This window comes from Oxyura jamaicensis, chromosome 4, assembly GCF_011077185.1.
Source record: "Oxyura jamaicensis isolate SHBP4307 breed ruddy duck chromosome 4, BPBGC_Ojam_1.0, whole genome shotgun sequence".
NCBI lineage: Eukaryota > Metazoa > Chordata > Aves > Anseriformes > Anatidae > Oxyura > Oxyura jamaicensis.
The window spans coordinates 63,738,960-63,762,809 of NC_048896.1; positions in this window are offsets into that span (position 1 = coordinate 63,738,960).

A 23,850-nucleotide genomic window follows, 5' to 3' on the forward strand; every position below is an offset into this window, starting at 1 on the left:
AAATCCATACACTGTTGTATTCCAAATTCCCTTCCTGAAGCCCTGTCTAAAGATCTCATTCTATTTCATGGCTCAGTAATGGGGTTTTCAGTGATGATGTCTGAGTTCTGCTGCTGTTACTGATGTTTTGAGTAGAAAAGACTTCCCTTTGTTCAGCTCCATCATGACCATGTCTCTCCATCAAGGCTACTTGTTAAACCCTTTGCCAAAGCTCTTAGAGAGCAGTCCTCCCAGTATGAAAGGCTAAGAGTGGTAGGGCTTTGCTCATTTAAATGTAACTGTTATCTCCCCAGAATGCCACTGTAGGAGTGAGTAGTGAAAGATGTAGAATGGCCGTATTTTTTATTAACTAACAGGTGGTATCAGAGAGCCCCTACCTTTCTGTATTATCTGTCCTTCCAGTGATCTGGATGAATAACTGAACAGATTAACTAATTTTATGGGCATTCTTCTCTTGCTCACCAATAGATGGGAGCAGAGATTTCTCTACTCATGAAATTTTGAGGGTAAAATGCTTGCAGTTTTTTGAAAGACTAGAAGGGGAAAAAATAAAACCAAACAATGACGATGTAGCTCATTCATGTGCCCACAGGGAGAAGTACATTGTTTAGTTTAGTAGCATAGAAATGAGGTTTGTAATGGGAGTCAAATGGAAACCAGGAGTCAGCACTCTTGAATTCTTTAACCTTGGAAATCTCCGTTACGGTATCTAGTGCTGGTCAGAGGTATTTAATACATTTACAACCTCTCATTGTTATTTCCCAGATATAAGTGTGTTTTGCTTGGATCCAGGCCTTTACAAAACCAAATAAACATGTCCTAAACTTCCATTCATTTTTCTTAAAAGATCAAAGATGAAAAGCTGTCCAGATGTAAATAGCTAAGCCTCTAATGAGACGATCAGTGAATTGTTTCTCTCTTGTACTATAAGCACTTAAATTAAAATATTGCACTTAGGGCACTCTGCACTTTCTAACATGTATAGCAGGAGCCAAGTATCTAACACAAGCCAGACAAAAAACTTTAGCAATTAGCTTTCAACATAGGTCTCCAGCCTCTGACCTTTCTTGTTCATCAGAGGCAAGCCAAATACTTTGTTAAACAATATTAATTGTGCCTGGCACTTCTCTAGAGCCAGAGACGTCACAAATAGTTTCCTATTAGCAGGAGGCTGTTTGCAAGAAGCAAATTCATGCATATTTTCTTTTCAACAGAGGCTGACTCAGCCATACTAGAGGTGAAGAGAATTCTGATTCTGTTCTCTGCACGCTGAACGTGGACATGGAAGGGGAGCCTCTACAGAGGTAACACCCGCATGGTGCTATGTTGTGCTGCTCTTTGCCATCCCAGGCTTCACACCTCCCCTGGCCCAAGGATCTATCCACTGCATCCTGCACTTGCTGATCCCTGCAGCCATCCTATCTAACTGCACACATGTAACTGAAGTGCACAGGTTAGGACTTCTTGTACTGGCAGTGATGGAGATAAATGTTTGGAGAGGCACAGTTTGGCTGGGCTGAGCTGCTTCCTGCACCACCAATTTGCACCACGTACAGATGGGGTCTGGGGCTAGTAGGCACTCACCTTGGAAAGCTTAGTCAAGCGTCACATCAAGCAAGGCAGGATGAACATGGGATAAAAGGCTTGATTTATGTATGTATCAGAAGACAGAAAGCTGCAGCTTTCCTGTTAAATGGAGTCCTGCTGTTACAGTCTAATTTCAAGGCTTTAAACATGATGCATCGCATTCTGTCTAAACTGTTGTCATGTCACTGTAACTCCAGTGGCACCCATAGACTTTCTCCTCTTCTGCAGCATGGTGAAGTTGAAATTTTTCAGCCAGTCTTGAAAACTGTTGGATTTCTCCCCATGAATTTCTGTCCTTAGATGCCAAGAAGATTAAGTAATCATTGTAGCAAAACCTAACTGCAGCTGATTGCCACTTACCAACTGCCTAGTCCTGGTGTCTTCATTCTGCAAAAAGCAATTAATTTCAGAAAGCAAAGCAAAAAAACTCCTCTCAATTACAACAAAGGAGCAATTGATATTATCATTTGTGCTGATCCATGCTGACATATTAAAGTAAGCAGCGGTATAAAGTAAGCAGTACTTGCCTTGGCTTCATGGATTTCACATTTTTCTATTTCTAAATTTAAAAGAATACCAGCAATGCAGTTGATTTCACAGTTAAATACCATGTATCTGCTTAGCAATAGTTTGAGTTGAGATATATGCTAGTCAAAATTATAGTCTGAGCTCTCCTGTTTCTTTCAGCTTCTCCAACAATAAATGTATCGGAAATTCCTCAAGGGAAAACATCCCTCCTGGAGCCCTGTGTTGTGTACATGTCTTTGCACATGGCACAGTCTGAGCTTCCTCTTTCTTCCTGTTTTACTTTGTCTTGCTCTCTTCAAAGCTTCTCCATGGTGAAAACATTGAGAAAATCTTGTTATGGTCCCAGTAGCAGGAGTTTCTGTTTCTGGATTATTATAAATTGTGCTACAAATTGATGCTAAAACAGTCCTATTGCCCGTATAGCCTCAATTCCAATTACTTAATAGTTTTCTTTGTCTGGTTTGGTCCCACTAGCTGCTGAGTAGCTGCTCTGAAACATGGACAGATATTTATGATATGTTGGTACGCATTTGGGGTCCACTTGGTATGAGATGCTACCAAGGACTACACAGGTAGACCAGCCCCCCACTCCAGAGATAGAAATTACAGCTTTCAGTAGCTGCTGCTGCAGATCATGACAGTCTGAATAGGAACAAGTTTTATTCTCTGCTACCTTCCAAAGTTAAGAAGCAGAGTTTGTACTTGGGAAACAACATCAAAAGACTGTGTTCACTTAGAGTCCTGAATAGTTAACTACCACTGGTAAGACAGAGATGTGGGCCCTAGCCCTCCCTACCTTGGCATGCCTGACGTTTTGCCAGCTCCTGAGGTGCTGTTAGACACACACTGCCCCTCCCTTATATCTCATACTGCTTTGGCAGCAGTGGGATATAACCAGAGAAATGTTCTGCCTAATCTTCTGCCTGTGTCACAGGTTAATCTTTAATTGCTTCTTTGTTTTTTAAATAAGTGAAACATTAAAAAAGGAAGAGTTAAGGAAAGTCAGAAGTTACACCAATTGGGTTACAACACTCTCCTTCAATAACCAAGAATTACAGGTGTAAGTTGTAACAGCTAAAATACCCATCAGTGATAAGGGCTTTGTATCAGCAAAACAATGCTGTAAAGGTCAATTCAGTGGCCTTCAGATGTTAAACCTTGCCCCACCAGTGGCCTCTGATGCGGGATTCAATGCGGGAAGTGCTGCCTGGAGAGGGACAGAGCTGGTGGTTGCATGGGCAAAGGTTATGCCAGACTATAAATGGCAAATTGCTTTTGAAAAGTGACTTGGTTTGAGATCTAGTGCTGACCAGGGATAACAGAATATCGATTTTTCTTAATAGAAAAGAAAGGAAGTAACGAAGAGGTTGAAACAAATAGAAGCAGTTTTACTGTACTGTATGTCATCCCTCCCATTTCAGGAGATCATATCTTACAGATTTACAGCTGAAGCTTTCAGAGTAAAGCAGTAGACACAAGCATCGATCAGTTTTAGAGAAAGGGCATGCAAGCTCCCAAAGAGATTCTAAAGACATTTCAACCCACAACTCATAACTAAGACAAAGGAATAGTTTTAGTAAACGTGTCATACCATGGGGCACAAAGTGGGGAAAATATAGTGTCATGGTTCTCTTTAACATGTATGTGTCTGTGTACAATATGAGGCTCTGAGGAGGCTGCACGTAATACCACCTGTTTACACTGAAAATATTAGTCAGGGCAGTGAAAGTCAGTTCACTGAGTAACTCTGCCATATCTTATTTTCAAAAAATAAAAATCTAGCTGATATTGGCCAGGAACAAGGTGACAGTGACCTGCATGTCTTGTGAGAGCTAGGGAAATTTGGCAGGTCAAGGACCATTTTTTAATAGGATATGGCATGGAAAGCAGCCACACACTATTAGAAAGGCCTGAGACCATTGTGAGCTCTCCTTTATTTGGTATATTGAACAAACAATTTTAGGAAACAAAACAGTGGAACTTTAGATCTGCTGCTGCTTTTTCCAAGATGTCGTCAGTCAGACTTACTGGCAGGGGTTACAGAAGAATGGGTATTTCCAGGCCTACAAGCTATTGGGTAGGTCTTTTTTTGCCATTGAGCTTGGCACTAGTTTTGTAACACACATATGCATGTAAAGTCTCAGATCTGGATGGATGACAGCTCTTTCACCTAGGTCAGCAGGTTGCTTACTCACCACACTCACTATGGTGCATCTGCCAGTGGGTACCACATACTTTTCATATTCGTCTTTAGCTTAACCCAGGGCCCTATTGCCTTCTGGCTCTGATGAATCAGCGGGTGCAAGACCATAATCTGGTTTGTTTTCTCTAACATGTCCTAGTACCTTTCCTTTACAAGCAGTCAATTAAAGAGCATAAACCTCAATCTAACATTAGCTTGAAAAAGCAGTTTGCACATTGCATAATTACAAAGAACTAGCGTTGTTTGATGGCGATTCAGCTTCAGAAAAGGTTTTGAGATTCTGACAAAATCCATTCCACTTTAAAACAACCCATTTTTTCTCAGTTTACAATTATGATATGTAAATATAACTTTACTTGCTTAGCTGCAGAAGATAAAGGTTTAAGTTTCTGCCTGCATAATTCAGAACAATTTTCAAGAGCAAGTGGTCCAGAGAGAACACAGCATGGAGTCTCTAACATCTCAGATCACTTACTTGGACACTTTTTGAAGAAGAGATGCAGATAACCCCTCCTCTGCAATGAATGCTTATGTACCAGGATCAAAATAATTTTGGACTTTTTTATTTATTTATTATTATTATTATTATTATCTTCTTTAAAATTTTCCAGGAGGAATTTCTAGTATTTATTCTGAACTTTATCTAAACTCATTAACTCATTTTTAAGATACTTATTCATTATAAAAAAAAAATGGGTTTACCATCTTTTCCATTAACCCATTTCTCTTGACCCAGTGACTTTTCAAAACCCTGATCCTGTCCAAGAATGTGGGTATTCAGAATGCATTTCCCATCTCTTCTCATGTCATTTGCTTTACTCCTGGATGATGATCTCTCCAGATCCCCTTCATTACAGGGCTTCTCTGAAGCAAAAGTCTGTGGGTTTTTTTTTTGTATTTTTTTTTTTTTCCTTCTGGCAATAACCTACAGATACCAATCGTCTTAACTAGCATAGATAGCTAGTAGAGAAAAAGAAGTCAGCTGACTGCAAGACAAGGAGGAGTTTTTTGACATTAGCAAGATCTCTGATTTGTAGTTTGGGCATGTTCCTAATTTATCAAACTCACATCTTGATTCTAATAGTAATCTCGACTAAAAATCAAACTCTCCAACCCAAAACTGACTGCTGACTTTATGATGACCATAATAGCAGCCTTTCTGAAATTATATTTTTTGTTACTGATGCTGTCAAAATTAAAATTAAAACCTTATCCTGCAAGAGGGAATGCTTTTACACATTTTTGTACACTTTTATAATAAGATGGGGGGAGAAATTTCACAAAATTACCCAGTAAAACATCAGATAAAGATGCTGTAGTAATTCAATATTTAAGATCATAATGAACCAGCTTCAGCTGATTAGGAGTCAAGGATTAGCTACTTCCCTCCACTGGAATAAGCAGAAAAATAGGTACCTCTAGAGAGCTCCCCATGTTACAGCCATGCTATGAAGAGAACATTTGCACAGGGGAGAAATATCTGGCTTCCATTCACTATAGGAAAAGCCAAAACAAGCAGCTTTAGCCTAAGTGCCTAAGTCTTAAACAGCTAACATTAGGTGAGTGGAACTCTGCTCTGCTTATGTAGCATGAGGTACAGTTTTTTTTCAGTAATAGCTTCTATTGAAATTATCAGTGGAAGTGTCAGTCCTAAACTGGAGTAAAAGGCAAAGGACTGAAGGCTGCTCCCATTGACGTGGTGTAAAATGAAGCTTGTGGCTAGCGGCAACGTGCCTGCATTCATGTAAAGAAAAAGAATCCACTTAATCATATATTCTTCTTTTTATTATTTTATATATAAACATGATCTAGGAGAAAGAACTATGTATAAAATTCAAACCCTTAGCAAAAGTCTATGGTTTTTGCTGAGCTACAATTTATTCATGCAGAGGAGCATGGCTTCTATTACACATCAAACACATTTGCAGGGCAACGCTTTGCTCCAGACTGTTTACATTAACGCCACACATATCCTACTTCCACTCCTTATCCATCTTCTCGTGCTCTTTCTGATCCAGGAGCGAGCGATGCACAGGAGTGATGGCTGTGTGGTGTGGAGGTGCTGACCTGCTCCCACCACCAAGTGCTGGGCAGAGGGCTGGGTGGGACGCTTGGCAGCACGCTCCGGCTCCACAAAGACATTCCTGCTGCTCTGCGATCCAGCTGCGGGCACAAGGCCCAGGCTGTGATTTGTGGTGAGGATATTTTGCTTTGACAGCCCAATGTCACTTTGTTTTTACATAATCAGCCCTTTTTGTTATAATCTGCTGGCTTCGGATAACAGCGGTGCAAAACATTTCCAAGTGGAAACGGCACCCTGGGTAAGAGGGACTGAGACAGAAGACATTCAAAGAGACCAAATATTTCTTATTTCTTGTAATCACCTGCAGCCAAGTGTTGGCAAGTGTTTGCTGATAACTTTCTCTGCAGGAAGGACAGAGTGACAGCATGGGAAGAGAGGTTCTTTTGTGTTTGAACAAGCCTCTGATTATGCCCTTCAAAGACTGGTTTGCTGTCAGCAGAAAGTGAGACAAGTATCTGCAGCCTGAAGTGGCTGGAGGAGAAGTCACACATGCCTTCACTGTACCAGGCTTTTGTTTGGAGAATCTCTCCTTCTGGATGGGCAGCAGGAGCAGGAGAGCTGGAGGAAGTTTTTTTTTTTTTTTTTTTTTTTCCTCCAAAAGCAAGAGCTGAGATGTTCACAAGCAACACAAAGTAAACTCAGGCATTGAGACTCATTGCTGAAATCCATCTGGTGGCTGATCTTGCGGCACGTACCCCGGACACACTCATTGTGTAGGCTTTCCCTCATGCATACCCAAAGACTGTCATGAGTACAACGGCACTACCGCTGTGATACTGCTAACGGTACCGCCTGCACAAAAGGGAAGGTAATTAGCAGAGAAATGATTATTGGTGCAGCTAGAAAGTAGACAACTAATCTTTTGGATTTCAGTTCATTGCCTCGGTGTTGTCAAACCAGTGCCTGATCTTCCCAGACCCCACTTCATGGCTATTCCTTTCTTTCTGTCTTTTCTTCTCCCCTCTTTTTGCAGGGACTATGGCTTATTCCGATTCACTTTATTTCTTCCTTCTGAAGTGGCGGTAGGGCAGCCCTCCTGTTGCCAAGGATATGGGAAATGCATGCGACATCGTGCCGCAGGAAACAATTGGGAGCCTCCCGCTCATGCCTGGCGTAGCAGTGCTGCAATCAGCAAAGCCAGACTGGAAGCAAGACTTGCAAGCTGTGCAGTTATAGAAGGACTTCTCTTTAAAGGAAGTGTTCTTAGAAATAGCTTTCAGGAGGAAAGGTACAGCTTTTGCTTGTAAAATGATAGCTTACAAAGGTATTACGGCCAAACTCAAGTCAGAGAATAGACCGGCAGTGGTAAACGTGCCCTTTTGACAATGAATCAGCAGGTAATATTGCTGTGTGGAAAATATTAGATTTTTTTTTCCTAACCACAAAGAGCCTATCAGGAGATTAAGAATCACCAGTTCTCAATGGTATAGCTGTTTTACCAGAATTTAATTAATGAGGAATAATATTTTGGGAACAAGAGAAAACACCTCTGTAGGATGTGGACTGTGGGGGACAGATGGAAAGTCGCCTGTGTAAACAGCTCAGCATCTCTGGGATAAATTATAGCAGCATTTGTATGCATGATTGCCCTTCTGTGTAAAACAAGGCATGCAGCCACGCACAGGAGTGATGTGCAAGGCAGCATAGGGGCTGATGTTAAGCTGATCCAGAACAGAAGATCTCTCCCATCACATCCGAGTTCGACCCAAGAAAGTTTACATAACTCTAAATGAGCAAATAAATAGAGGACCAGGTCTCACTGAGAGTACTGAGAGAAAATTCAAGATATGCTATCTACATATCTATTTCTGGGTTTGGAGTTTACTTAACTCAGAATATGGATTGTAACTTCTCAATTAATAGTTATTTTGTCAATTTCTGGACTTCAGGAATGCTGAAAGATCAGGTCCAGGATGCTCCATTTTCATGAAGCCTACACAGACAGGCATGGGTATGGAGAGCTGGAGGAGTTTGTATCAGAGGCACCGCCAGGACCTTCGCATTCCCCAGATCTGTCTGCATTGCTAGCTGCAAAATGTCAACATCACCTTCCTCAGAGAGCACAATGAATTAAATGAGGCTTAATTAATTAGTGTCAGTAAAGCAGACATAACAATTATGATGGAAGTAAATAAATGTACATATTGTAAATTATTATTGTCGCTGCAAAGGATTTGTTCTGAAATCCCTGTGGCCATTTCATTCCTCCCCACGTTGCTGTTGGGAACATCACTGGGAAACATTCAGAAATAAACTGCAAATTGATGAGGAGCTAATGTACTTTTACAAGTTTATATTGTAGCAAAACAATCAGGAAGCAGGCCTCTTTAATAACCCGCTGTGGACTTGATGGTGAAATACACCCCTGGTATTTTATGTCCCTATCATGACACGTCATGTGTCACAAATAAGGGTCCTGTTCAAAGTTCTGGGGTTTATTTGAAATGTTTTACTTGTGATAGCCCCACTGAGGCTTTTGTATCATCTATGAAGGCTATTCTTCTACACTACAGGAGGGGAAATTAAAGAGGCTGTGCCAGTCCAAGCTGTTTCATATGAAGATAATAATTAACTGTGTATTTTATTCTGAGTGTGTACTCACAGGAGCTGATTTTGGTCACATTGCCCTTCTGAGAATCAAGAATAATAATGCTAAACTTGGTTTAGTTACACTGAACATGTTTGGTGTAAGTAAGAGTGAGTATCTGAACCCTACCTCCCGAATATGCCCCCTCTCAGACCAACAGGGCATCTTTTCTAATGTTGGTTGGCAAGCACTGGTGCAAAGTAGTCACTAGACCTTGGGTCATGGGATGACGTCAAGGGAAAGAAAAGGGGGGGAAATAGTGGGGGGGGATGAAGGAACAAAACCTAGTAATTGTGAAGTTATTGCATGTGTCTGTGTAGTAGGTATTCTGCAAAATATGGGCCTGTAAAAAACAAATTTGAAACTATACCAGGCTAGTATTGTATGAAGCCTTTGGTAGCTTTGAAATGCAGGCTTATTAGCAATGAATTTTTTTGCCAATCCATTCAAGAAATTAGACCATTATAAAGGATTTGAAATGAATGAAACCTTATATACCTTGCAGGTAGTAAGGACAATACAAACTCAGTATAATAGACACTGTAATAGTGAACCATACTTGGAAATACATAAATAGAGAAAATTCTGAGGTGCTTTTCTAAGCAAAATGGCAAAGGGGACAAATTAAGTTGACTAGAGATCCTAGCTATAAAAGCAAGCAGGACTAATGTACTGAGAGAAGCAGGCAAAATATTAAGAAAATAAGAGTACTCAGGATGAAAGATAACGTGCCACATTGAGGGGAATAAGTGGGCTGAGGGGAATAACTGTACCCTGCAGAGGCAGCCAGAGATGAAACCCTTCCCAGTCATCAGCTCACCCAAGAGATTTTCATATTTTGCTTTCTGCTCTTTTTGCTTTGCAGCTGATGGCAGTTTCAGCGGAGAGAGAATGGGAGCCAGGACCTGTGCAACTACAATATTGCTGTCTCACTACATCATGCCGAGCAGAAGCCATGAAGGTGGAAAAATATCCTCTTGCCTCACTGAGGAAGGATAGGGGTGAAGCAATCATGGACCGTGCATAGAGCACTCTGTCTTTTCTGCCTCTGAGCCCACTTGCTTTTTTTTTTTTTTCTTTCACTAGATGCTACTGACAACAGTCAACATTTGTGGAAATAAAAGTTTCCACAGCCCATTCCAAGATACCTCCTTGTTTCTTTGGGTGACTGCATTTCCTCTGCTGTAATGAGCTGTCCGTGACTACTACATCTTCAGGGCTATGCGCTGTTCCCTGCCAGGGGTGGCACCGTCAAGTATTGCCGTGCTTGTAGGATGTATCTGTGGATTTGCAGTTTTATGTTATACATTTTGTGCTTATGTGTTTCCCTCCTTGCTTCCCAGAAAACAAGACTTAAGGGTAACTATAATCTCTGTTTTATGATGGTGTAGTGTGTTGCTAACCTCATCAGGGGCATGAGTCTGCTTTCTATTCACAGATGTACATTTCTTTATTGCCTGTCTCAACTTAATCAGTTTTTGTCCCAATGAGTAAATGAGCAGTAAATGAGTAATGAGATGAGTGAAAATCTGAATGGAAAAATAACAAGTACTAATTTTTATTGCCTTTAATAATATTCGTATTTATATTCTTACATTAATAAATTAAATATTAAATGGGTTAGCTAAATTAAATATTAAGACAATATGTTAGATACACATAATGTATACATGGTATTTTTATTATAAGATTTTATTATTATTGCATTTTAAATACTAGCATGTTTAAATATAATTCCAAAAGAACCACCCACAGAGTAAGATATGTGAGTGCAAAGAGGAACGAAGGCATTTTCCCACACCCAGCTTGTGACCAAGAAAGTCCCAAGACAGTTCAGGCACCTAAGGAGGCAGAAGGATGATCAGCATGATGGGCTGCCACCTGGGCAGGTACTGCGGACAGCCTGGCAGCTGCCTTTCAGCACTTAGGTACATCTGGAAACCTCTACCTCTGGCTTTAGATAGGTGACGGCAGAGTGACACGGGTAGAAACTACACAGGGGCTCGGTTTTCCACAAAAGGAGTCTTCTTGGGTTTGGGGGGTCTGAAAAGGAAAAATTATAAAACAATTTTTAAAATTTCTTTTTTTCTTCTCTCGAAGTCTGAATTCTTTATTTCTAAATGACTGTTTTTTTGACATTATACCTCTTTCTTCCTCTTTCCTCTCATTTAAAATAAATAGTTTTTGTGCACATTCTAATGCATTTTAGAGAGTTTTTATAAGACAGCTTTGCCAGCTTCTAACTACACTAAGCTTTCTATGATTTGAGCATCTATTCAGGCAATGTTAGCTTTACATTTAATAGTCAATTTCTGGATTTACGTAAACACAAAATATAAATAATCTTCAGGGACTTAATGCAACAAAAGCTAACCAGCTCTCCATAATGTTATCTCCATTTTTGATAGCTGTGCTTTGCATTTTTCACCATACCTAAATGGGAGAGGGGAAACCCTATCATTAAGGCAATTTACTGAAAGAAATGCCCTGATAACAAAAACAAAAAAAAAAAATTCTCTTTTGCAAATTGTCACCAGCCAGATTATGTGACCTCTACTTTTGTGGAAATTTTTGAGAAGCGATGCAGTGACTGTAGAGTCGTTCTAGCATTACAGAGCCTAAGCCCCATGAATTATTCTCAGGTGAAGGATCTGGAAGATGTAGTTGTGCATTGCCTTTTTACCTCTTCCCATTTGCTCCTCCTCATCCTCCAGCCATGCAGTACAAAGCCAAGCCTGAGACACAAGTATCCCAAAACCACAGGTAGCTGCACACATTTACAGTCACAAAAACAATAAAATAAATTAGTTTGTTTGTTTGTTTGTTTGCTTGCTTTTTGTTTGTTTGTTTGTTTTCTGATTGCTAGGACAAAAGAGAACTCACCCTGTGGGAGCTGGATGTGGGGCTGGCAGGGTCTGTGGTCCCATGTCCATGTTTCAGGTACTGGGAGAACATGTGGCCAAGGCTCAGGACGTCTCATATAAAGCTGCATTTGGGTGAGGTGTGTCCCCGTAATGCAGCTTCTCAGCCATGCCTCTGCGCTTGATCTTGCTGATACCCCTTAACCTCTCTGAACACTTAATCCCCATCAGGAAAACAGGAATGATAATGCTGCCTTTGTTCCACACATTCTTATTTTAAATGTGATATTTTTCAATGCAACCTAAGCACATAAGTTAAAGTGATGGTTTCAGAGACCAGTGGTCACTGCTGGAATAGGAAGAGATGTGGTCATTGAACAGCTATCATAGGACAGCACATATGGGTTTGGCATGCACTCATGCCAAAATGTCTTGATCCAAAAGTATACATTTTAATATAAAAATGAATTATGCCAGTTGATTTTGAGTGAGGTGAAGGCCTGAATGTGTGGTGTTAGCAGGAAAAAAAAAGAAGGAAAGCACTCCGTTTTTCAAGAAAAAAAAAAAATCTCCTAAACTTTCATATTTCTTTTGTAATTCGTAACTGAGAAAACACTTCCTCCTGCAGTTCTGACCCAGAAGGAGGTAGAAAAGGGGTGCTGGACAGATTTCTTTCAAACCTAGCAGCAGGCAACCCAGACCCTCATGTTAAACACAGACCCTCATCTTAAACATGAGATTCTGCATGACACTTCACTCTGAGAGGTGCAGATCTCTTCTGATGTCCACAAAGCTCCATGGGCCATTGGGGATTTTCTAAGGCTTGTGATGTCTTTCCATTTTCATTGTATATTTCTCTCATTCCCTTTATCTCTATCTTCCAGGCACTGCATGTTAATCAAGACAAAATTGGGTTAATACCTTTACCCTCGGTCCAGAGAATGACAGTCAGCCCACAAATATTTCAATAGCTGCGACTACTCCCAGGCTTAAATTTAAGCAGGTGCTGAATGCTGACTATAGGAAAATACTTCAGTGTTCCGGGCCCAGCTCATATTTGAACATCCCTTCCAAGAAAAACCTTCATAAACTTTGTCAGACAGTGAAACAATAAACTACCACACGCCTTGGACACTTCCTTGACTTCCATCCTTTATTTTAGATAATTTCCCAAAAATATGTATTCTCTTCCTGTAGGCAGTACACAACAAGCTTAGAGCAAGTTGGCTGAAGTTTGCTCAGGCTGGGGAATACCAAAATGAGGCTCAGCAGGGTGATATGGCTACAGTCTCTGTTGCTGGATCCATCATCAGCTGGACCAGCTCCCTACTCGTCTCTTGTAGATGCAGCTGAATTGGCCTGGTTGCTCCAAGAAAAGGCAGTAGTATTGATTTACTGCACTGTATAAATGTGTTTATAGCTTGGCACTAGCACACTTACACTCACTTTTTTCCAACATAGATTTCAAATAAGCCCTTTGCTCAAATGAGTCTATTAACTTTAAAGTGCCTAAAACTAAACTGAATTACAGGAGGCAAGCTTTGGGGGCTGCAGCCCAAAACAGCTGGGGATGGCTATTGGAATCATCTGTCAATGACTGTTTTTGGGGCATCACTGGTGGAAAAATAATTAATTAAGTAAAAGCAAGCAGCATACATTGCTCCAACTGAGCTGCCTGTTACTTCGGCTGGTGCTCAGATCCACCTGACTCCTTGGGCCTGTTAGAACAGCTCTTGATTTCAGCCAACAAGAAACCAGAATATAACACATTCTTTCCTCTTTTTAGTAATTTTGAGTAGTCATATTTCCCCGTGGGTGGGAAACAAGGGGATCAGCAGCCTTAAGAGATGCTGGGGGAGCCATGCCTCTGCATAGCACTGGAGACTTTAATGCCTAACAGCAATTTGCAGCCCAGCAGGGATAGTTATTCAGCAGAAAGTTTTAGAAGACCCCTAAGTGCAACCCGTAATAACTTATAACCGCTCCACATGAGTTCTCTCCAGCTAAGGAATAATATGGCATTCTAGTTGCAAAGAAGTGTTTGACTTTACCTGTAATACTAATGAATACCTTCCTACTCAATGAGAGAAAATATTTGAAGAGAATGGAATTAAATTAAGGTCGATAAATAACATTTAGGATGAAAGCCAGAGCAGAAAAGTTAGGAAGAAATGCCTGGGGATATAGCCTATACTGTGAGAGCATAGAGACAGGGCTTGGCAACTGAAAGCTGTGACATGACCTTTTGCTTAGACATATGCAATGAAACTGGTACATTGTAAGTGGGAAGGCACACGGAACAGACAGTTGTCCTGTATTAAAATCTATGCATATTTCTAAGGTAGAAATCTGAATAGCTTGAAATCCTAGCTCCATTTAAACTAATGGAAATTTTACCATTTAACATAAAGACATCAGGGGACACTCATGAATCTGGCTGATATTTTTCTGTCTCATCCCCAGCAAATAGTCCCTTAAAAATTTTTCAGACTTACAAGCATTGCTTTTGCACATTTCTGCAAGCTAGAGCATGTTTATTACAGGATATCTGCTTTGAAGTCCTTTTTTTTTTTTTTTTTTTTTTTAAAAAAAAAAAAAGGCTCCTTTTGTTTTACAATTATCCCTAGTATCACAAAAGAAAAGCACTTCTTACTTGCTAGAGGAAGAGAAAAATAGATGGACTTGATATGTAATAAGAACTAGATGTGTTTCTGTGCTGTGTTTTATTTTGGTTGTTTCCCAGGGAGTTTGCTCATAGTTTCTGGTGGGTAATGAGGAAATATCTCCTGATCTGTAGCTGTCTGGGGAATCCCTTTTACAGAGGAAATTTTGAGCACAACATTATCACAAGTTATAGGCTGATCTGAGAAAGCACGGCTGCTCTGTGAATTGGGAACTGTTCCCTTCCCAGCCTGCCATCCATTACAAGGCAATGCCTGCCCACTGCTTTTTGTGCCAGTGAGTTGTTTGTGTGATGACTGAAAAAAAAACATCTATGTGCCACGGTCAGGACGTGATGTCCCATTCCCTCCAGAGCCTGGCTCATGTTGCCCTGTTTCTGGATGGCAGCCATCAGAAAGAGCTGCAGACATGAAGGGATACAGCTTTTAATTAAAAATTATAATGTGCTGGTGTCACACTGTGATACAAATTGGACTTGCAAACTTCAGCAAAATACCTATGTTTAGGAAATTAATGTTTTCACTGCAATATTTCTTGGACCCACTAGATTTAGAAAATACTAGACTACATAGATGTTTTTTGAAATTAAAGGCATTGTGATGAGTGACAATGCACTGAATCTGCTTCATATGACATTCAGACACCTCATTCCATGTATAGATAGATGTTACTCTCCAAAACAAAGGCATGGAGATATACTAGTCATGACCCACACAGTTTTTCCCTGGAGACTACCGTGTGCATAAAAGAAGAAATGAGAGCAGGAGAAGCTAGGAGAGAGAAAATAGTCCAAACAGGCTCCGAATGGAACAGATATGAAGAGAGGAGCTGCAGGAAACTGAGTGGGAGCAAGCTTGAGGGCTGAGCCCAGGTGGAGAGAGACCTCGAGCTGTTGGTTGTTGAGAGAGACCTCGAGCTGGTGTTGTGGTGTGCCTCCTCCTGGGCCTGGGGAGTGTGTTGGCTTTAGGTAAGCAGGGCTGCTTCAAAGATACCCAGCAGCAATACCCATTTTTCTGTTTAACACAGAATATATGGAGACCCCTGTATTTTGTCCAGCCACTTTGATCACAGCACTGACAGCTGACTGGCTGTTACTCCATGGCATCAGCCATTAGGCAGTGCTGACAGACTCAGTTATTTGTGTCTTATCAGGAAAAAAAAAAAAAAAAAAAGGAGGGTGTCTATTGCCACTCTCCAGATATGGTGGAAGGCTCAAAAAAACAGACACGGAGAAAGAAGCATCCATGGCTACTGTCCTAGTTCTGTTCATGTTGGCTTTTGCATTTGTTCAGGTTAGGCTGCTGCCACTTCATGGTGCACTTCATCTGCTGGAATGACACTGAAGCTGTTTGTGTTTATCTTCTGCATTTGCATTTGCATTTATATTTTTTATTTTTATATTTTGGAAAGGCTATCCACTGTGATTTTTGCTTTCACCTGACTGGCTCCTTTTGCATGGTAAGTCTCTTCCAATATTTCCCATAGTGTTTCAGAGTGCACATTTAAGCGGAGGAGGTTGCTACACGAGTTGGGAGACCAAAGACTTCAGAAGAGCTCTGCAGTTGGCTGGGGGGTCTTAGGGAAATTTCTCTCTCATTTCTTTATATACAACCTCTCAATAGCCATAAAGCTGGGATTTGTGTGTTATATTTTTTAGGCCCGTTGGACTCTTAAATGGGGTTTCCTTCTCTTTGTTTTGTGTTTAAGATCAGAAATCATGAGACTGGGATGATATTTCTTTCAGTTTACCACAAAAACAATCAGTGAAATGTTCTCACACATTTTCTCTTGCTACAAAGGAAGGAAAGAAATGTTGTCTGCTGCAATTCAAGCACTCTAGAAAGGACAGACAGACCTTGGTGATGTAGCAGCCCTGGGTAATCAAAAGAAAAATCTGTCCGCCTCAGCTGAATTGCCTCATGAAACACAAATGCCAAAATGCTGTGACCTTCATGAAGCTGAGGCCTCCTGACAGCACACGGAGATTCCTTCTATTCCTTCATTTGCAGTTTTCTGCAACACTGCAGCGACACTGCAGCAAACAGGGAACATCGAACATCCCTGCTATGCACAGGGTGACCAGCAGATATGAGGTCCAACAAACCTGAACATAATCAGCCTCAGACACAACGTGAATAGTTGTGATCGAAGCTGAATCCTTCATTTGCTCTTTGTGTTTTCTGCCTTTTCTTTGGTTTTGTTTTTCTCTCTTCCTTTGCAATTGTCAAGGAAGCATCTGTGAGTTTTATTAAACAAATGTTACACATTAAAAACCCATTGCTGCCTGCCAGAAAGGAAAATGGCATCTTATTTGAAAACAATATGCAATTGTTATTGCTGTCTTGTTGCAAGTTACGCCCTTGAAAAATGATAGGGACTTATTTAGTAGCAACTGATGCTGAGGAAAGCACTTTAACTGAAGCATCAACTGTTGCATTGTCTTTGGGACATACAATACCCAATTTCAAACACCATAATACAAATATGCTCAGTATATTGTACTCTTAGATAAGTTTATGATCACTTCAAGGAGAAAGTACTTACGGGACAGACTAACAACATTTTTTCCATGGCACTTTTGTTTGCTTGTCTCAGTGTTGCAGCCAGCAAATGTTCGCTCTGGCCAAATGCACCAAGGTACTGGGATAGCGTCTGTCTGGTAGACAGAGCATTTTGTGGTCATCACTCGTATTTCATTTCATGCACAGGACAGTAAAGGGGACTTGGATCTTGATCTGCCATTGCATCTATCAGCATTAACTGATTTTATTGGCAGGCTGTCTGCAAATGTTGCAACATCCTGGAGTATGCTAGCAGGGCTAATGCTGATATGCTATGACTAGAAGTACAATTTTTACCTTAAGTAGGAACCCTCAACATCTATACATATATATATATAATATATATATAACGTATTCATCTATATATATACATATAATACACAGCAACTTCTGAGGTTTATTGTTCTTTTTTTTTCTGTTTCCATCTGAATGTATTTTGTATCCCCTTTTATTTTACTTCTCTTTTTTTCTGCTCAGTTTTATTTTGTATTTTATGCTATGTATAATTCAGATCACTACTAACAGATTGTTGCAAAGCAAATCAGGAGACACAAAAGTAGACCATTCATCAGCAGTGGCAGAAACCATTTGGAAACCTGGCCTTATTTTCTGCATGTGGTTAAAACCTCTCTCAGCAGAACTTATTTACTATATTTCAGTTACCTGCTATTTATTCAACAAATATTTCACACTATTGAATTTAATTTTCCCCTTCTGCTTTAGAGAAAACATATAAAAATATTTGTATGATGAATTATGGGTTTTATAATATGGATAATATAGTGGATAATAATGGATAATATAGTACATAAAGAATCGTGCGAACTAGTGTAAAGTTTTTGTCCATGCTGTTCATTCAAGTAGGTTGGATCTATAATTCAGAAGAGGTGAAAGCCCTGATCCAAGTAGAAGTTTATTTTAACTGCAAAAACAGTAGCATAATCAGTATTCAAAAGGAGAAAAGAGCTCTGAAAAAAAGCTGTAAGAGTTTTAGCCAAAAAAAAATTAACTTCCACACCTTGTGCTAATTGTCCTGTTACTACAAGTCCAATGAATTTGTTCATTTAATATATATATATATGACAATTTAACATATGGATTATATGACTTATGATTTAAAATTATTTTATTTAAAAAAAAAATGACATTGGACAATGTGATTTTTCTCAGTAGCAGATCAAATCTTTGGAATATGGAATATGAAGCTCACATTGACATGCCATGTAACGTTAGATAGTACATAGAACTGGCACATGGTATTTACTGCCAGCTGAAGCATGGTTCTCATGTCATCATTAGGAGTACAAGCACTGTGCTGAGCCCCAGTCTCCACTTGGCACCCTTACAATTGCTTACTCTGTAACAGCCAATGGTTCTGTCTGCAAAGAGCACTTGTTCTTTCGGGATTTGGAGATGGTCTGAAGACCATGCAGGTACGTGGTGAAGCATTCTGCAGGCTGAAACCCCTCAAAATTTTTTTCTCAGGGAAGGTGTTGTGAATGCTGTGGGTAGAGTCAGGGCACATCACCCGAGCAGAAAAATTCACACTTATTTTGAATATGGAAGCCTTGGAGTGGAGGAATCTCTCCAGTATTGGACTCCAGCGCTGTAGCACAGAGGCTGCAAAGTGTGCTGCTTACTGAGGTATCAATGCTACATGATTTGGCCAAGCCAAATTTCGAAAGCCTGAAAGCCAAGATCCTAGGCTCCCATTGGCAAGGAAAGAGGTTAATGCATCCATCATTAAAAGCATCTGTGAAGAATTTGCCCATGCCCTCCCACTGGTGAGAAATTCCAGCTTTCATGGTATAGCAGCTGATGTCATTACACCACGCAGACAGTGACCGAAACTGGTGGCAGTGCTAGCTTGTTATTATTAAGACTGAGTGAAACCTGTGGCAGCTCTGGTTTGCCAGCAGATTTCCATCCGTTTTCAGGTGGGAGCATGGAGCACAGAGCGCTGGCTGGCCACACAGCATGTCACATCTCACAGATTTCCTGCACTTACGTGGGCAGTGGAGTGATCAGTCGCCGGGAAAAGCTTCATTTTGCATCTTTCCCCCCCCCCAAAAAAAATGGTGAAAGGGGGATTCTGCCTGTTATAACTGGTGCGCAAAGCGCTTTGCAAAGGTCCATTGAAGACACCTCATCACCTCTGCCATAACACCTCATAGTCCCTCGTTAGCTCTTCCCTTTTTACAGTCTTGCAGGTGAAAAGGTTTGCCTTGTTTAAACACCCCTAAGGCTACCAGCAAAGAAATACTGAACTGTACAAGAAATCACTAGAATATAAAAACAGATGCGCATGTTCGCTTGGGGATAAGCACGCTATGATACGGGGCTAAACTCCGCTCCAGTTTCACTTAGTTTCAATGTGAAGCGATCCCAACACAGCCAGCAGATTTCTGAGTTTATGCCAGGCTCGCAGAGAGCAGCGTTTGTCTGAGGATTACTGTCAGGCCCCTCACAATCACATTTTCACTTGTTCCAGGTGGGCTGGGTCTTGTTGACAATTCCCTGGGCTTCAATTTGGAAGAAATGGCTTTATGTTTGACCTTGTATCTCCAATGTCTATATCTCCAGTGTCTGCCTGCCTCACCCACACGCTTTGCACTGACTCTGTTCCCCTTTATTTGAATTCCATATGATGTAAGCTGTAGCAGCAATGCCTGCTCTTTTTTTTTTTTTTTTTTTTTTTTTTTTTCTTCACTTTTGGCTTAGAGCATTATCAAGTGGTCCTCAGTTTTTGTTTCTGTGTCTACACTTCTTTTATAAAACTGCCTCAGCAAATATGGATGAACGATAAAATGTATGCTTCCTTTCACCCTCAGCTGCTCCAACCTGAATTTTCAAAATCCCTTTGGGCTGAACAAATACAGAAGATTTTATGGACAATTTTCAAAACGTTCACAGATTTTTCATATGTGAAAACAGAAAGCCAAAGTTTTATCTGAACTTAATCCAAACACTCTTGAAAATTTTTGAAGGTCTCACGTGTACCTGTGCAGATACTTTTCTTACACTTGCTGCAAGGAGGGGACAACTCCTGGTAGTGGCAATAGCTACTGAGTTAATGTGCTCTCCCTGACCACTGGTAGAAGACATGCCAGGGCTAAATAAATTGATATCCATTTAGTATTTAAGTATCTACTCATAGTAGCAGAAGCAACACACGGCTACACATAGGTGGTTTGTGGTGCACAGCTGAAGCAATGAGTGTCCCTCAATATATTGTTTTTAAAACTTTAGTATTCTAATGAGTCATTAGATATTTGATGATCTCTAATTTTTGGATGAGAGTCCTCAGGATCACATGAAGATTAAAAGTGAAACAAACAAAGACATCACACACACACACACAAAAATAAATAAATAAATAAATAAATCTGGATCATGATTTCCCCAGAAAGGCACTGGGAGTGACAGACATTCAAGTCTGAAAACCAGTGTCTGAGAAAGGCAACAAAGAGGCAGGAATGAATGGCCACCTTGACAAAAAAATTACCTGGCATGTTTTGAGTCTGCTGTGATTTGTGATTTTTTCCATCACATTTGAGGGGAGGAAAAAAAAAAAAAAAAAAAAAAAAAAAGAAAGAGAGAGAGAGGAAAAAGAAAAATAAGCTAGGTTATTTCAGTGTAAGCATGTTAAATAACTGGCATCTTTCCTGAAAACTTGTAAAATGAGTTGTAGCTCCACACAATTAAGTTGGCTGGGTTATAGTATCCTGCAAAATTAGACTTCTTTAATGGGAGTGTTGACAAGTTCTTCAGTGTAGCAACAAAGTGGTGCCCACTCAGAGAACGAAGCAAAGCTCCTGGGAAGTAATTAAAGAACATTTTGGTCAGCTTGTGATGCAAATGTGATTTTTTCAGGTTACACAGAAATAAACTGGAAACCCACAGAAAAAAAAAAGACTAAAAAAGACTAAAGTAACAAGACTGAGTGATATTTGTCCAAATGGGACTGAAAGGAAAAGAAAAGGATGGGGAAGATGTGACAGGAAGGTTTCAGAGTTGCTGTGGTTCAGGAAAATCTCTCTCCTCTTTGTCTTTTTAATTTTAGATTTTTACAGTCTGATGATGGAGACAAAGCTAAGCCACCTTTTCATTAACTTTAACTCTTTCTCCTTCATCTGGAAAAAAGACTCTAATTCAGATTCACATTTAACTGATGCAGAACCTTGTTACAGAACAGAATTTGCATTATTGAAATGTGCTATTTTCACTAGTCTGTAGCTATATTTTGTTTCAAGACAAGCTTTTCTTCATTGTTTTTAATGGTGTTACATATCATAGTCTGTTCATTACAGAGACCATTTCCTATTCATATTACTGTGAATTAAATTCAAGTAATTTCAGTGAGATCAACAGAGACCATCTAGATTTCAACTGATTTATCTGATGCAGGAATATGTTTTTATACTGTAATCTAGCTCCTCAAATTCACTAATGACCTAATGAAATTTAGAAAAGCTAAATGCAGTAATTCCCAAATTAAATGCATCTTTTTTTTTTTTTTTTTTTCCTGCTAACATGATGAAATAATGATGGTCAACAATAATATTGAATAAATATATCCAATAGTTAACACTCTCCTGTGTACCTTTCATACTTAGCTAGATCAATACTTCCAACAGTTCTTCAATGGTGTTACTACTTTGTTTCAGGAAGCAAATTTAATGCATATATACCAAGAATATAAGAGGATACCAAGAGGAAAATGAGGTTTTAAAATTGATATGTTAATTGTTGAAGTCCATCTAACAAAGCAATCTTTTGGTTATTTTGTCAACATGGTAAAATAAGAAGGTAGCCAGTGTTCAAGGGGAAACAGTCAAACTCTAAATCAAGACCTGAAAAAAAAAAAAAAAAAAAAAAAAAAAAAAAAAAAAAAGACATGAAAAATCAGGAGACGTAAAGTACAGGGAGGAAGAACCAAGTCACAAAGTCTCTTCTTTTTGACCCTGAAGACACTGTTCTTGAAGGGCTTCATTAACTCCCTTCCCAATCTTTCTCATAGAGACACAATTCAGTAAAGGAGTGTTTTGAACAGTTCTGAAGGAAATTTAGTGAAACAATTAGCCCATAAGTGGCTATGGGTGCCTTGTATTCAAAGGTGGAAGCCTGAAAAATTAAAAGTTGTGAAGTAGACACATCCACAAGGTGCAAAGTGGGTGAAGTCATTTTTAAATCACTTTTATCACTTTTTGTATGTACTGATGTTTAAAACAGCATTGGTTAATGACAGTGTTTATTAATGACACAGTATATTTTCTAATGTACCCTAGCATCCATAATTACTTCTTAACCCACTTAATTGGACTATTCATTTTTTAGTATTTTCTGCCATAAATGGGTACATCATATAGTCCAAACGCATGAATGTTCTTGTAATTGCTTATGTTTCCAGTTTCCTGATGCAGTGAGTTTTCTATTTCATGAACTACTGTGAGAAAAAATCAGGTGATAAAGGTGAGACCCAGCAATGCATTTGTAAATAGCCATTCCTCAGATGAACAACTTATTAAGAAGCAGACATCTGAATGAAATCAGATTCCCGGGGAGTCTGTGGCGCTAGACATACCAGAAAGAGAGGCATGAAACCTTGTTATATGCCATGACCAAGAAAAAGGAATGTTTTTTTACCTAGGCAGGGCTCGTGGTTAATATTCTGCTCTTGTGCTTAGCCTATTAAAGACCCAGTGTGCTTTTGTTTATGATCTGGTTCTTGTTCAGCACATTTACATACAACTAACCGTTCAAGTGGCTCGTTCACCTCTGGTATGAAATGGAGCTGAGCTGAAATGCTAAAGGCTAGAGCTTTGTTTTCAACATGGAAAAAAATGAAACAAAGGTATTGGAATTACTATAAATATATATATTTGCTTTGACAGAAACCTTGAATGATAATTTTCTTATTACATAGAATAGCATTGTATATATACATTGCAGCTGGATAAAAAGACTCCAAGATTATTTCGGTTTTACGTAACATTTTTGCTTTTAATTAAGTTTGTTAGTTTGGAGATATAGCATTTACCTTGGCAATATAAGACAATATTCACAGCTTAATTAAATAATTCATGTCCCAATCTCTAATTATGATACACACACACACACAAAATAAAAAATACTCTTAACATCCTTAGACAATTTATTGGAAAAGAAGAGTAAGCTCTGTTACGACAAATGGCAAGCAATCTTTTCTGGAAAACAGCAAACTAAAACACAGTACTACTACCATGTGTTAAGAGATGCTGTCCTTTTACACAGTATATTTTAAAGTTCTTCAGAAGCAGCAGGTATGCCACTTGAACAGTTGCACCAAAGTTTTAACACATAATGTTTCTACAAGGAATTGAAAGGTAAGAAAGAAAGGAAGAAAAGGAGATGAAATTCCATGAATTAAAATTGCAATTTCCCTGACATTTTTTTCTAATGGCAAAATTCTGAGTTGGAAATTTGTGAAATGTGACTAATAAGAAAATAACTGAGAATGTCTGCTGCACTGAAATGTCTCTCTGCTAACACACACCTAAATAGAAATAGGTATCAGAAGTTCAGTTGAATTAAGCACCCATTCTAGCTGGAGTGAGAAATGAAGCCATAGATTTAGTTGCTGCAAAGCTGCCAAGTTGTCTTTCTTTTTTTTTTTTTTTTCTTTTTTTTTCCCTTATTTCTTGGCTCCATAATGTTATCATCCTGTTGTGATATTTGTATACAGTATGCAAAAAAGTATGTATTATTTTGGCATCCAT